This window comes from Clarias gariepinus, chromosome 1 (genome assembly GCF_024256425.1).
Source record: "Clarias gariepinus isolate MV-2021 ecotype Netherlands chromosome 1, CGAR_prim_01v2, whole genome shotgun sequence".
Lineage (NCBI taxonomy): Eukaryota > Metazoa > Chordata > Actinopteri > Siluriformes > Clariidae > Clarias > Clarias gariepinus.
The window spans coordinates 31,983,178-31,995,361 of NC_071100.1; positions in this window are offsets into that span (position 1 = coordinate 31,983,178).

Genomic DNA, 12,184 nt, shown 5'->3' on the forward strand with positions numbered 1-12,184 from the left:
TTAATTTCTCAAGCCAGCGCAACGCACCCTTACAGGGCTATGATAGAGACTTTGCTCAACTATTCAGAGGACACTCTGAAAAGTCAATTCAGCACAGGTCTGTTTTACAAAGACACAGCGGGAGCCATGGATTCAGTGGTGGTGGTAAACGGCCCCAATCGAGGCCTGGTTCAGAGGGCTCGATTCAGTCAGGAATCTAGGGAGATTCATCTATTAGGAGCCCTTCACGGGGACATTTTCTTCAGCGAAAGACTCCTGTTAAATGGTGTTGATCTACGAATCAGGTTGATTCGCGCTAATGATGAATTTTGCCTCATGCATCCGAGCAATCGTGCTTATAGTCTGAAAATACTAGGAGCGTCTCTTTTCATCAAAAAGGTCTCAGTCGCAGCCGCAGTGCGTTTAGGTCACGAGGCGGCCTTGACACGAGGCAATGCCTTATATCCTATTTCACGTATAAACGTGAAGACCTACTCTATCCCGGAGAATTCCCGCGTGTGTAATCACGAGAATCTGTTTCTGGGGGCTACCCCCAAATACGTGGTACTGGCTATGGTGAATCATGAAGCGTTCACAGGTAAATGTGACCTTTCGCCGTTTAACTTCATACACAACGACGTTGAATATCTGGCGCTGTGTCAAGACGGTAGACAGATCCCCGCCAAAGCGTTTCAACCTCAATTCAACAGCGGCTTAGCCATCAGAGAGTTTTACAACATATTTACAGCTACAGGGAGACATCTGAAAGATCTACCACTCGCCATCGACAGACAGGATTTCCACGAGGGATACGCTTTATTTGTTTTTAATCTCAGCCCCTCCGAAGACACAGAGGCTGTTTCTCCAGTATCCAGCGGTTCTTTAAGGCTTGAATTACGTTTTTCGCACCCCACTTCCCCACACAACTACGCTGATAGTGTACGCCTGTTACAATTCGATTCTTGAAATAAACTCTAAAAGAAACGTCCTACTCGACTATTACTAACTTTATTCCGCCGAAGAAGGGGTAAAATGAACAATCATCAGCTGGAAAATCTTCTCCGTCATCTCCTGGGAGATTCGTTCAGCGGCGTTTATGCCTCTGACGAGCTACCTATGCTATCGAAAAGTTTTCATCGGCCGGCCTATTTCAGAGTTAACACGCACCCCCGACACATGCCAGGAGAACACTGGCTCGCTCTCTCTCTGGACGCAGAGGGGGAAGCGAGCTTTTTCGACTCTTTTGGTTTCCCCCCTGACTTTATGTATTATCCCAAAACAATCCTGGATTTTTTGGAAAATCAGAGAGGAGTGAAAAACATCTTCTACCATAACAGACAGTTGCAGAGCCCCGTGTCGGCAGTCTGCGGTGAACATTGCGTGTATTATCTGTGTCATAGGGCATGTGGACTGGCGTACGAGGACGTGCTATCTTATTACGGAGATGATGTGATAAAAAATGACAGGATGGTGTCGGAGTTTATGAATCGCTACCAGAGCTGTATAAGAAGTCGTCGAGCGGGTCTATTTAATCACACTGTCTGCTCTCTCAAGATGTTTACAGAGTGTCATAATATGTAACTTGTATTACGATTCTTCTCTGTGTATGTTTTTTTTGTTTTGTTTTTTTTATAAACCTTGATATATAGTCAAAAGAGTGTGATACCTTTTTTTAAAAATTTTTTTTTATTTTTTTTTATTTTACCATTATTATTATTCATTTACCTTGATATATATGCGAAAGAGTGAAAAAAAAAGACATGATACCTTGTAATCGAATCAATAAAGATTTTATTTTAAACGGACAAAAACAGTGTTGTTTATTCATTTCATTTCATGAGAAATTAACCCATCGAGGTGAAATATTTGCAAGTCGCATCATCTTCCTCTTCTTTTTCTTTTTTTCAATTACTGATAGAAGGGGTGTCTCTGCGCGTGGCGGAGAGGCTGCGGTATCAGTGTCGTAACTTTTAACCGTCGAGCCGTCAGCGCCACCTTCTTTAAACGATTCAATGTCCCGCCGCGCGTTGCTGTTGGGGATGGTCGATAAGGGGATATTCAGGCTTGAGAGTGTCTGCACAAAAGCGTTCCAACCCGCGGGGCGCCTGTTAAAAGCCATCTTGCGGGTGCTTGTTAAATGTTTCATCAAATCGACTATGTGGGAACCGTTAATCACACGCTTCTTAAAAATAAACTCCCCATTTTCGTTCCACTCCCCCGGTCCCGAGGCCTCTGATATCTTATGTAAAATATAAGTGGCATTCCTTTTGAAACGGGGGTTAATGCATTCGATAACGTCTTTTAAAATAACGTCTTTCTTTTCTTTCTGAGCCTCGACGAGGCTTTCGGGTTCTTTTGGTAAAGTAAGGGCGATCTCTCGAGTCTCGCCTTGCTTCTGTTTCTGAAGATTAAGGTATCTTTGCAGGAGAACGTTGTACTTTTTAATTTTTTCGTCAGGCGATACCCCTTTCTGATCCAGTATCTCTCTCATCTTCTGATCCAGCTCATTTTCGGCTCTTTCTCTGATATCCTCGCCGTGCTTAACCTTCTCTAGATGGTTTAGTTGTTCAGGGGAGATGAGAAACATTTTCCGCGAGGTCATTCTTTATTTATTTAGAAATGGCACCACCGATCAGCTGCGCTACGAACGGTAGAGCCGTGCCGAGTAATGGTAGAAGAAAACCGCCTGTTTGAAGAATTTTTCTTTTCTTGGATACGGGGGTCTTCTTGTCAGCGATCAGTCTAATGTGTTTCTTCTGTCGCTGGAGTTTCTTATACTGATGTCTGGACACGGGGATATTACCTTTCAAAAGGTTTAAAGCAATCTCGCACAGAGCTCTGATGACATCAGCGGAACATGTATGCAAAATAGCTTTACGCTGGCGCAGCGGGATAGAGACTAAGGATCTGAGCAGCGGCATGTTTCTTTTCATACGAGCAGACATTTTATATATATATTTATATATGTATATTTTCAATCTGTTGAAAATATTACTTTTTCTTTGGTAGATATACACAAGCCGTCTCTGCAGGTAGTAGACCGGCTCTCAGTCTGAAGCGGTCTGGACAGGCAGGTGTCAAGTCTAGTAATAAATAGCTGTGTGGCTTATTTGTAGCGTCTTCGTAACTCTCTAAAAAGAAGGCCCTCTGTCTCGGGAATATCTGATTCGCTAATATAGACATCTGCAGCTTGTCACGGGGGTTTTTAAATAAAATAAGATGAGTGCAGTTTAAGTTCAGGGTTCTACTGTATTTACCTTTATGAAAAATGTTAGAATGAGTCAGAAACATAAGAGACATATTTCTGTGATGGCGATACTGTGTGAAAATTTTAACCACTTCAGGATGGTCGGAGGCTTCCAAAACGACGTCGTCCAGAATAACCAGATGATTTTTATCTTTAGGAAAAACTGTTTCATCATCAAAGGAATCAGGCAGACCTTCTAAAAACGTTATCCTTTTATTCAACATTTTTTGTAATTCACTGTACATTGGTTGAAAACATGTGTATATCCAAACAATATTATCAGGCTGTGTATCCAAAACATGTGTACAATTCTCCAACACATTCTTTACAAAGAAAGTTTTTCCTGATCCACTGGGTCCCACAACCAGACATGAAAAGGGTAATTTTAATCTAGGGTCGAAAGTCGTTTCCTCCGCAGCCTCGATGTGTGACATGTTTATTTATTTATTTTTATTTAGTAGCCAAAAGGTAAGCTTCCGCCCCCGGGCAATAGACGTCTCTTGTCAAAAACAACGCGAAACCTTTTTTCGAACGATGAGTTTTTTAAACGGAAACCGTGCTTCTCCCGAACTATGCTATGTTGAGGGGTCGTGAGAAAACTCTCGTGTGAGCCACCGATATAATCCTCGACGAGGTCTTTCACAGTGTCGAAGTTGATTCGTTGACAACACTCGTACGACTGTGTGATGCCCTTAACACGCAGCACTACTTTAGACGCCCTAGTCTGATAGGCGTAGCTTTTAGGACCGGCAGAAACGAATTCTTTTATCGTATCACCGTCCAATTCGTCCGTTAGTTGACCTAAATAATTACCCATCTCAAGAAGGGTCTCGCCTTCTCTGGTTATATAGATCAGGCTATCGGTGTCATAATACAAGACTCGCTCTTGCAGCTGATCCAGGTAACTAAAAAGGGTCATTCGGCCGTAGCCTGTTGTAAAGGCTGCAATAAAAACATTATCTGTTTTGTTAGGGGGTGCGACACAGCGCTCGCCGTGTTGCCATTGTAGCATAGCGACGTTCTCATTTAGGAAGCTGAAATAGTTAACGTTATGGTTACCTGAAAACATGTAATTAAAGAAGATTTCAGGATCGCTTATGAGTTCCGTGTTAATCATGTTGGAGCGCTGAGCGAATTTACCCCAGAAGCTGTTCAGACAAAGTTTAGCCACCTGTCTTTTGGCTGGATTGAAGGCTATTTTAGCAGCGTCTAACAGAATACCCTGATTGGTGTTATACTCGGTTACGTAACGCTGTTTACCCTCATCGTCCGTAACCTCAGATGGATAACCGCTCGCCTCTTGCTTGCCTTTTAAAAAAGTTTTGATGTAGCCCTTGAATAAGTCGGCACTCTTCTCACTAAAATGCCATACCTCTGTGATCTCGGCTACCACATAGCCCTTATCTAAGGCGAGAGTAAACTCTGGCGTTATCCAGACCCCTGTCAACGCTCGTTCTTCGTCTGTGTGGGGGCATGAACCTCGCTGGAAATTCAGGTCTGCGCATGTGCGACAAAGAGTGAAAACCAGACGTCCTTTCTCCGATCTATAAGGTAGAACCGGGAAAAATAAACCTCTGGGAGGTAAAACACGGGCTCTTATTAAACCGAAATAATCTCGAGGGTTTCCAAAATCCTTAAAAATTATTTCAGGATGACCTACGGGGTAAGGGAATGTATAATTCACATAAGGGTACAGCGAGGTCACGTCTACGTATCTCACGCTTTCAGTGGGGCCCGCTGTGTACCGCAATCTTACAGGGCAGGTCCGGCCGCCGTACAACGCATCGCGAGGGGAGAGCGGTTGAGGGGGGTTAAAGCTCTTAAGAAAACTCTGCAGACCCTGATGGGTCTGTTTCATCTCTTCCCACGTATGCTCCCTTATTGCTACGACCTTCACCCCGTGTTCATGTTGTAAACGCCTCAGTTTACCCTCACTCTCCTCGTTCATGCACTCATACGTTTTATCCGTTAAAGGATTAACGTCCTGAGGAGAAAAACACTGTGTACAACCGTGATAGAAACAGCCTTGAAATTCAAAAACTGTCTGCACCCCGTTTACCACGGCATAGCCGTCTACAAAATACCGCCCCAGCTGCTTCTCGCCTCTGTTCAACGCGTGCTGGATAAAGATGTTCTCGCTGAACATGATCCATTCTAGCCATTGAATACCCGCGTATGAATATCTTTTACACTGCCTCCTATAATCGTCGGGCGATGGTATAGCAATGGTGCGCTCATCCAGGAATTGCGTGCGAAAAACAGACATACACGCAGACGCTATGATTGCTGACTTAAAGGGGTCGACCCCCGCCTCTTCGATATACTCCTTTCTAAACATGGCGCACGCCGTCATGAGTATCTCTGTGTCGTTTTTACAATAACGCCGGGCTTCCTCCTGAAAATTAAAAGTGCCCTCGCACACAGTGCTATACCACGTCAGAAACTCACGTCTATGTTTCTCGCTCATCTGATCGACACCGTAATATTCAGGGTCTGGATAAGCGCCTACATAGTTCAGATTCGCCTCAGAGCTGAACCGATGAGGAAAATAACCTTTTACCTTATCGGTAAAACCCAGGGCTTTTGGAAGCTGAGACAGGGGGAAGGGGAGAAAAGACGCCGAATCGATGAATTTATGTTTATAATCAGGCTCTGTGAATAAAATCACTTTACTCCCTTGCATGACGATCTCGGGTTTTATGCCTAGTTCGATCATAGCATTGATTACAATGTAGCCGTCGAATCCTTTTGAATTATGAGCGATAAAGATGGCTCGGTTGTAGCGAGGTCTCCTGAAGCGCAGAACGAAATCTCTAGCACAGTCAACTCCCTCGGCACACCACTCTTTACCCGACAGTGTTTTAGTCCTCACAAAAAATGGTGTGTGCGCGCCGTCCTGATTTGGAAAAGTTTCAAAATCGTAAAAGATGATTTTTCTAGTGTAACGTACATCTGCGGCCATAGGGAGTATGTAACAAAGGTGTTTGTCTGTTTCTGAAGTAAACTCTGTTTTTTGGCCGCAGATCAGACACTTAAAACCGGGGCATTCGTGAGGGTTTGAAGGCTTTGTCAAACTCACGGAATACAGTCTTTTGCACGTTAAACATTTCTTCACCGTATCGCATTGACTCGCATAGACACCAGCTTGCGGATGCCAATTTTTCACCTTATGCTTAGTTAAACAGTAAGGAGAGCGACATGATCTATAACACTGTCTACACGTTATATATCTCGATTCGTGCTGGCTGCAGCCCGAATCCAAACACACGTTGCAGTGGCCTTTGCATATATGTGAAAGGGCGTTTTCGTAACCCTTGTAACAGAATTCGCATACCTTACGGACACCTAGAAAGGCTGCGACATTTTTTAATCCGTAGTAGTGGTTCTGAAACAGGAATAAAAACAACGTGGTGGATTTCCGAGGAGAAGAAGTTTGGAAATTAGCCAGGGTCTCTCTCCCCTCGGTTCTGTAAAATACTACAATTTTACATTCCAACACACGTTCGAATTTATGTATGTCCGAAAAAGTTACAGGGGTATGTTCAGACAACATTTCCACAAAGTCAATGGTAGCAACATCCATACCATCATCAACATTTACAAATGAGGCCATAGTTTATCAACAAACCCGTAAACACAGTAAAAAAAAACACAGAAAAAACAAAAAACACACAAGCAGAATAAAAAAGAAAAAATCAACGACGGTTCACTTGAAAAGTTGCCCTATAAGCAATACCGACTGAGGAGAGAAAACACAGACATGTTAGACTGTACCAGACGGTCTAGTAAATCCTGGAAAACCGAAAGATCGGCTCCTTCAGAGACCCGTAACATAGAAGAGAGACCGCTTCTCAGGCTCTCGCCTCTTAACTCCAACTGTAGCACGTCACCCTCTTGAGCGTAAGAAAGCGCCTTATCGACCATGTCATACACGCCACCCATCACGTTCCCATAGAAAGCGCCGTAATCTGCTACATCGCCCTGCGGTATATTTAATAATTGTCTTATTTCTACATTATTAAATCGGGACCTAGTCACCACCCGGGGCTCGTTAGAGGTGTTTTCCCCAGGGGGATTAACGCTACTTTGATCATTAGAACAGGGATGATCAGAGGGGGGTTCTACTAATGAGGTGTCAAGATCAACACCTCCTCTTCCTACTTGCTCTGTTTCGACCTCTTGGTTATCGTCTACCGGTAAGTTTAAGGGGAGATAAGGGGCCGAGACAGAGCGGGGAGGATCCGCGGAGGCTCCTTCTACATGATTCCTTATACATGATTTTCCTTCTACACGAAATCCTTAAAAAAAAAAACAGAGATTTCTTTACATAGTGGGGAGGATCACAGAGCGGGGAGGATCCGCGGAGGCTCCTTCTACATGATTATTTATGTTTGATAGCTGTAGTAAGGTATTTTCTATTTGAGCGACTCGAGAAGCTAAAGACTCGGCGCTAGAAGCGCTAGAAGAAGCTCTTCCCGCTGAGTGGTCGGATGGTAGGGATGATACGGTCCTGAACTACGCTTGTAGCTCCTGTAGCTCCTTCGGCGTCTACGACTCTCTGTGTAGGAATAACAGACGAAGAAAAGAAATTAGGTCATGAAAAGTTTTTGCACCATATGCGAAGAACCAGGGCTTAGCCATGACCCCTAGAAAAAAAACTCACCGCGAGCCGATGAAGAGGATGAAGAGGACGACGAAGAAGTTCTCCGTCGGCGACGAGTGGATCGAGATCTCTCGCCTGACTTCTCCCGTTCACGGCGTGTTTCAAGAGGCTCAGCCTGTCGCTCGGCTTGTTCCGCCGAGGTGCTGCTATAAGAGGGGTCCGGCTTTTGTTCAGAGGCCTCCGCTTGGCCTGCTGTAGATACCTCTTGGGGTTCGGCCTCGAGGACGCTCAACAGTTCAGCGTCGTCTACTACCAAAGAAACAGTGTTCGTTATTATTTTAAAATTGCAAGGCACCATCACGAAAAATAATGATAATAAATAAAAGTAATAATAACCCACCGTAACTAGGATCAGCCTGTAGCTGCTGCTGCGGCCCGATAGGCGTAGACCGTGTCGGTTCAGCTGTTTTAAAAATCAGCGTTTCTAAATCTGAAAATAATGAAACTTTGTTTAGCTACAGCACTTTCTTAAGAAGATAGAAATAAAACTGGATACATATATACATTTACAAAAGAGATAAAACTCACCGTCTTGCCAGCCGGCTTCGGTTACGGTGTACCGAGGATCGACAGTCAGATTGTTTACTGCGAAGGTCAGAACGATTTTTCTTTTTTTTCTCAAAAAAAAACAACTTAAAATTCGTGTATATAAAAACAAGTGAATCTAGTTTCTACCTGGAGCCATAGCGATGATGTGCGACGATCAGGTGTTCTCCGGACCCGCGACGAAATGACAGAGTTTTACGGTTTACCTTCTCTTCTACGTATTTTTTATACATCCCTCCTTATCGCACCCCAAAGAACAAATAAACACACACACACACACACACACACACACTAATATACACACAGACGGTCGTAAAAAGCGTCAAGAAGTTTCAGACCCCTCAGGTAACTCTTTAACCTACATGCCGGTCATAAACACCCCCAAACAGCTCTCCTAACACAGGGTTTGATAACTCTAACTGAAAAAAGGTATTTTAAAAAATCACCCAAAGATATAGGAAATAGCCTGTTTTTTTTTGTTTTGTTTTGTTTTTTACTCTACTTTTGACTTTATAAGTATAGGTAAAAACAGTTAGGCCTACAACCCATAGCCTTAGAGTAAAGTACGGCTAACCTGAACATTTCCGTCCTAGGCGAGCGTGGGACATTATACGTTGATAACTCATTTTTTTTTTCCACCATTACTAGTTTTTTATTTTATTTATTATTATTTAAAATGTATTTTTCTTTTTACGTAGCTACATTTCTAAACCTATATATTTTTATTTATACGTATAAAACATTCGCTTTTAGACGAACGTTTCTAAATGTCGTAAACTGATGAGGAGGCGTGACTAACTCGTCACTACCATATCCACCCAATCACAACTTCCGAGGGGGAAACCCCTTTGATTCATTCACTCGTTTGACAAACTCAGCGCGCCTCCCGTACCAGTCGCGACTTCGCTGCTCAGACGCAACACTCTCTTGACATCGGACAAGCCCGCGCAGACCTCGCTTCTGTCTCCTTCAATCTTTTTCTTAGACTCGCTCGCGTGATCGCAACGCCGCTTTATTCACCTCAACGAAACCAACTTTTTCCTTCTTCAGCGACTCGGGGCTCTCGCCCTCTGGTAACGTTTATTCTTCTACTCTTTAACTAACTTAAAAACTAACATCTTCAACAGTCCTTTGTCATTCAAAACTCATCCAAGTTTTTACCAAAGTTAATAAAATGTTTCATTGTTCACCCTTTGGTAATAAATAAATTCACCCTGTCTTAATAGTTAAACACAAGCACCTTGAAATCGAGTTCCCTCACCAAGCATATTTTTCATATAAAAACACCCTGAACAAATTCTTATAATAAATAAATAAATACGTATATAAATAAATACGTATATAAATAAATACGTATATAAATAAATACGTATATAAATGAAATAAATCAAAAAAATAAATAAATTAAATAAGTGAATAAAACGATGTCTAGCGCTTAAGCATCGTTACCACCCCATCCTCCCCCCCCCCTTTTTTTTATCGGAAACTCCAGGTCATAAAAAATCCTAAAGGTCATCCAAAGGTCAACTCAAAGGTCATAAAAGGTCATAAAAGGGGCAATAAAACTGTCAAGATTGAGGTTGACGAAAGGTTGTTAGGTACTATTTTTTCACTTCCACTGTTTTTGTCACAATTCCTGAGGGAAATATGACCAAGAAATACTGCTGTGTTTCATGGTCTAATTTATCTTTTATCATCTTATTTTGTAATTAGTGGTTGCAGCATTTTTAAGAACATGACATGTCCCTATGTAGCAGAAACTGCATTATGTTGACCCCTACAGTTAGGCCTTATGCATACATTTAACATGACTATTATTTTTTGCTTGGTACGCAGATAGAAGTTAAAGACCTATCCTTATATAGGATATGTAGAAGAGAAATCACCTAACCAGTGGTTATGGGATGTAGGATATTTCAGGAAGTTTAAGCTTTGCTGGATCCCTTTAGTGTCATCCAAAGTAGGAATTGAGGGATGTATTTCTTTTTCTATTTTTTCCATTATTAATATAATAGTTGATACATGTTTTAATCTTTAAGATCAATCCATGTTAGTGCAATTCTTGTAAGTGTATTTTATTCACTTATAATGCATGCATAGCTGCATTTTATTAATTTTCAATAGGACTTATTTTCTCTTTTCTCCCTGTATTTTTTAAAACTTACTGCATTTTCGGTATGTTTTAGAGTCTGTGTCAATGTGTCCATTGAATATACACCTTAGCATTGAAACTAGTATAAACACCAGCTTTGTTCAACCTACTGTATGTTTACACTGGAACATGCCCAGGTTATCCTCATGCATGTATGCAATAAACCATCTCTTTTATTATGGATATAACCTATTATCTTGCCATGTGATTCTTGGTATTTTGATTTTAATCAGAAGGATTTACAATATTGGATTATTTTAATCAGAAGGATTTACATGTTCAATTAATTGTAAAATCCTTTTATGGCATTAATAAATAAATACATATTATGGGATATATTTGTCAAATAAGCTTAATATTTGAACACTAAAACTGGATTCAAATATCTATGATTTAAGATTAAAAAGTCGGCAAAAGACTTACTTCATTCTAAAAAAAAATTTTGCCTTTGTTATACACCTTTATTTTATGACTTCATTATTAAGTCATAAAATAAACTTTTTTTATTAAGACAAAAAACAAACTTTTTCAAAAAGAAGAAGGTGCAACAAAGTCCTTAGAAAGACTGTGGCTGGTTCTGCAGGATGTTCATTTAAACTAAGCAACTAATTTCTTTATAAGAATGCTCAAATTGTACCTGAGACTATATTTTAAGCAAACAATCGTAACACCAATTATTAACTTTGTCAATAAAGCAATAAATCTAACTTTTCAGGCACTACTTTTGAGATCCATGACACATTTATTATTACTTTTTTAGCATGTAAAATCCTCTCAAGTGTCTTGATGGTCTTTCACATCCAGCTGGAGGAACAGAAGGAACCAAGAGGGAAAAGTAACTTAGAAAACACTTGGTACATTTCACACTGACATTCCTTCAAAATATCCGGACAGATGCATTCAGTCAAGAATTTGAAATAAAATACTTTCCTGATATCTTTGATCCAGCTGGGCATAAAATCAAAAAGGTGTCTGAAGTACTTTGGTGTCACTCCTCAATCCATGCCTTTTGGATAATTTACTTTTTTACTGAGATTTCATTTACTTCTTCCTGTAGATCATGTACAGCCACGAAAGTTAGGGGAATTAATTCCACCTTGTTATTGAACATGTGTGTAGGTGAAAGGAAAACCATCGCTCTTACGTTTGAATGAAACAGTATATTGTTTTGAATATACCGATTACTGAGGAGATGGCGTTTTAGCGCATATAGATTTTTTCTGGGGCTCAACTGGCAATCTGGCCAGTTAGTTAAAAGTGCTGAGTTCTGTCCCTGAGTGGCACATTGGTAAAATGCTTCCCCTATCATTTAGGGATCGCTAGTTCAAATCGCAGCCGAGGGCCTATAGAGAGCTGACTGGACTGATTGGGGCAGAGCTGCGCATAAACTGTTTAGAACGGGCACATCTGCAGGCTGCTACCACATGGAGTTCTGAACAGGCAAAGGTGCGGCCATTTATACACGCACCTGGTGGTATCAGGGCCAAAGACCAAGACGAACACAAAGCGAAAGAAAGAAAGAAAGAAAGAAAGAAAAAGAAAGAAAAGAAAGACAAATAAAAAACAAGCACGCAGGAAGTTGACAGACAGAGGCAAA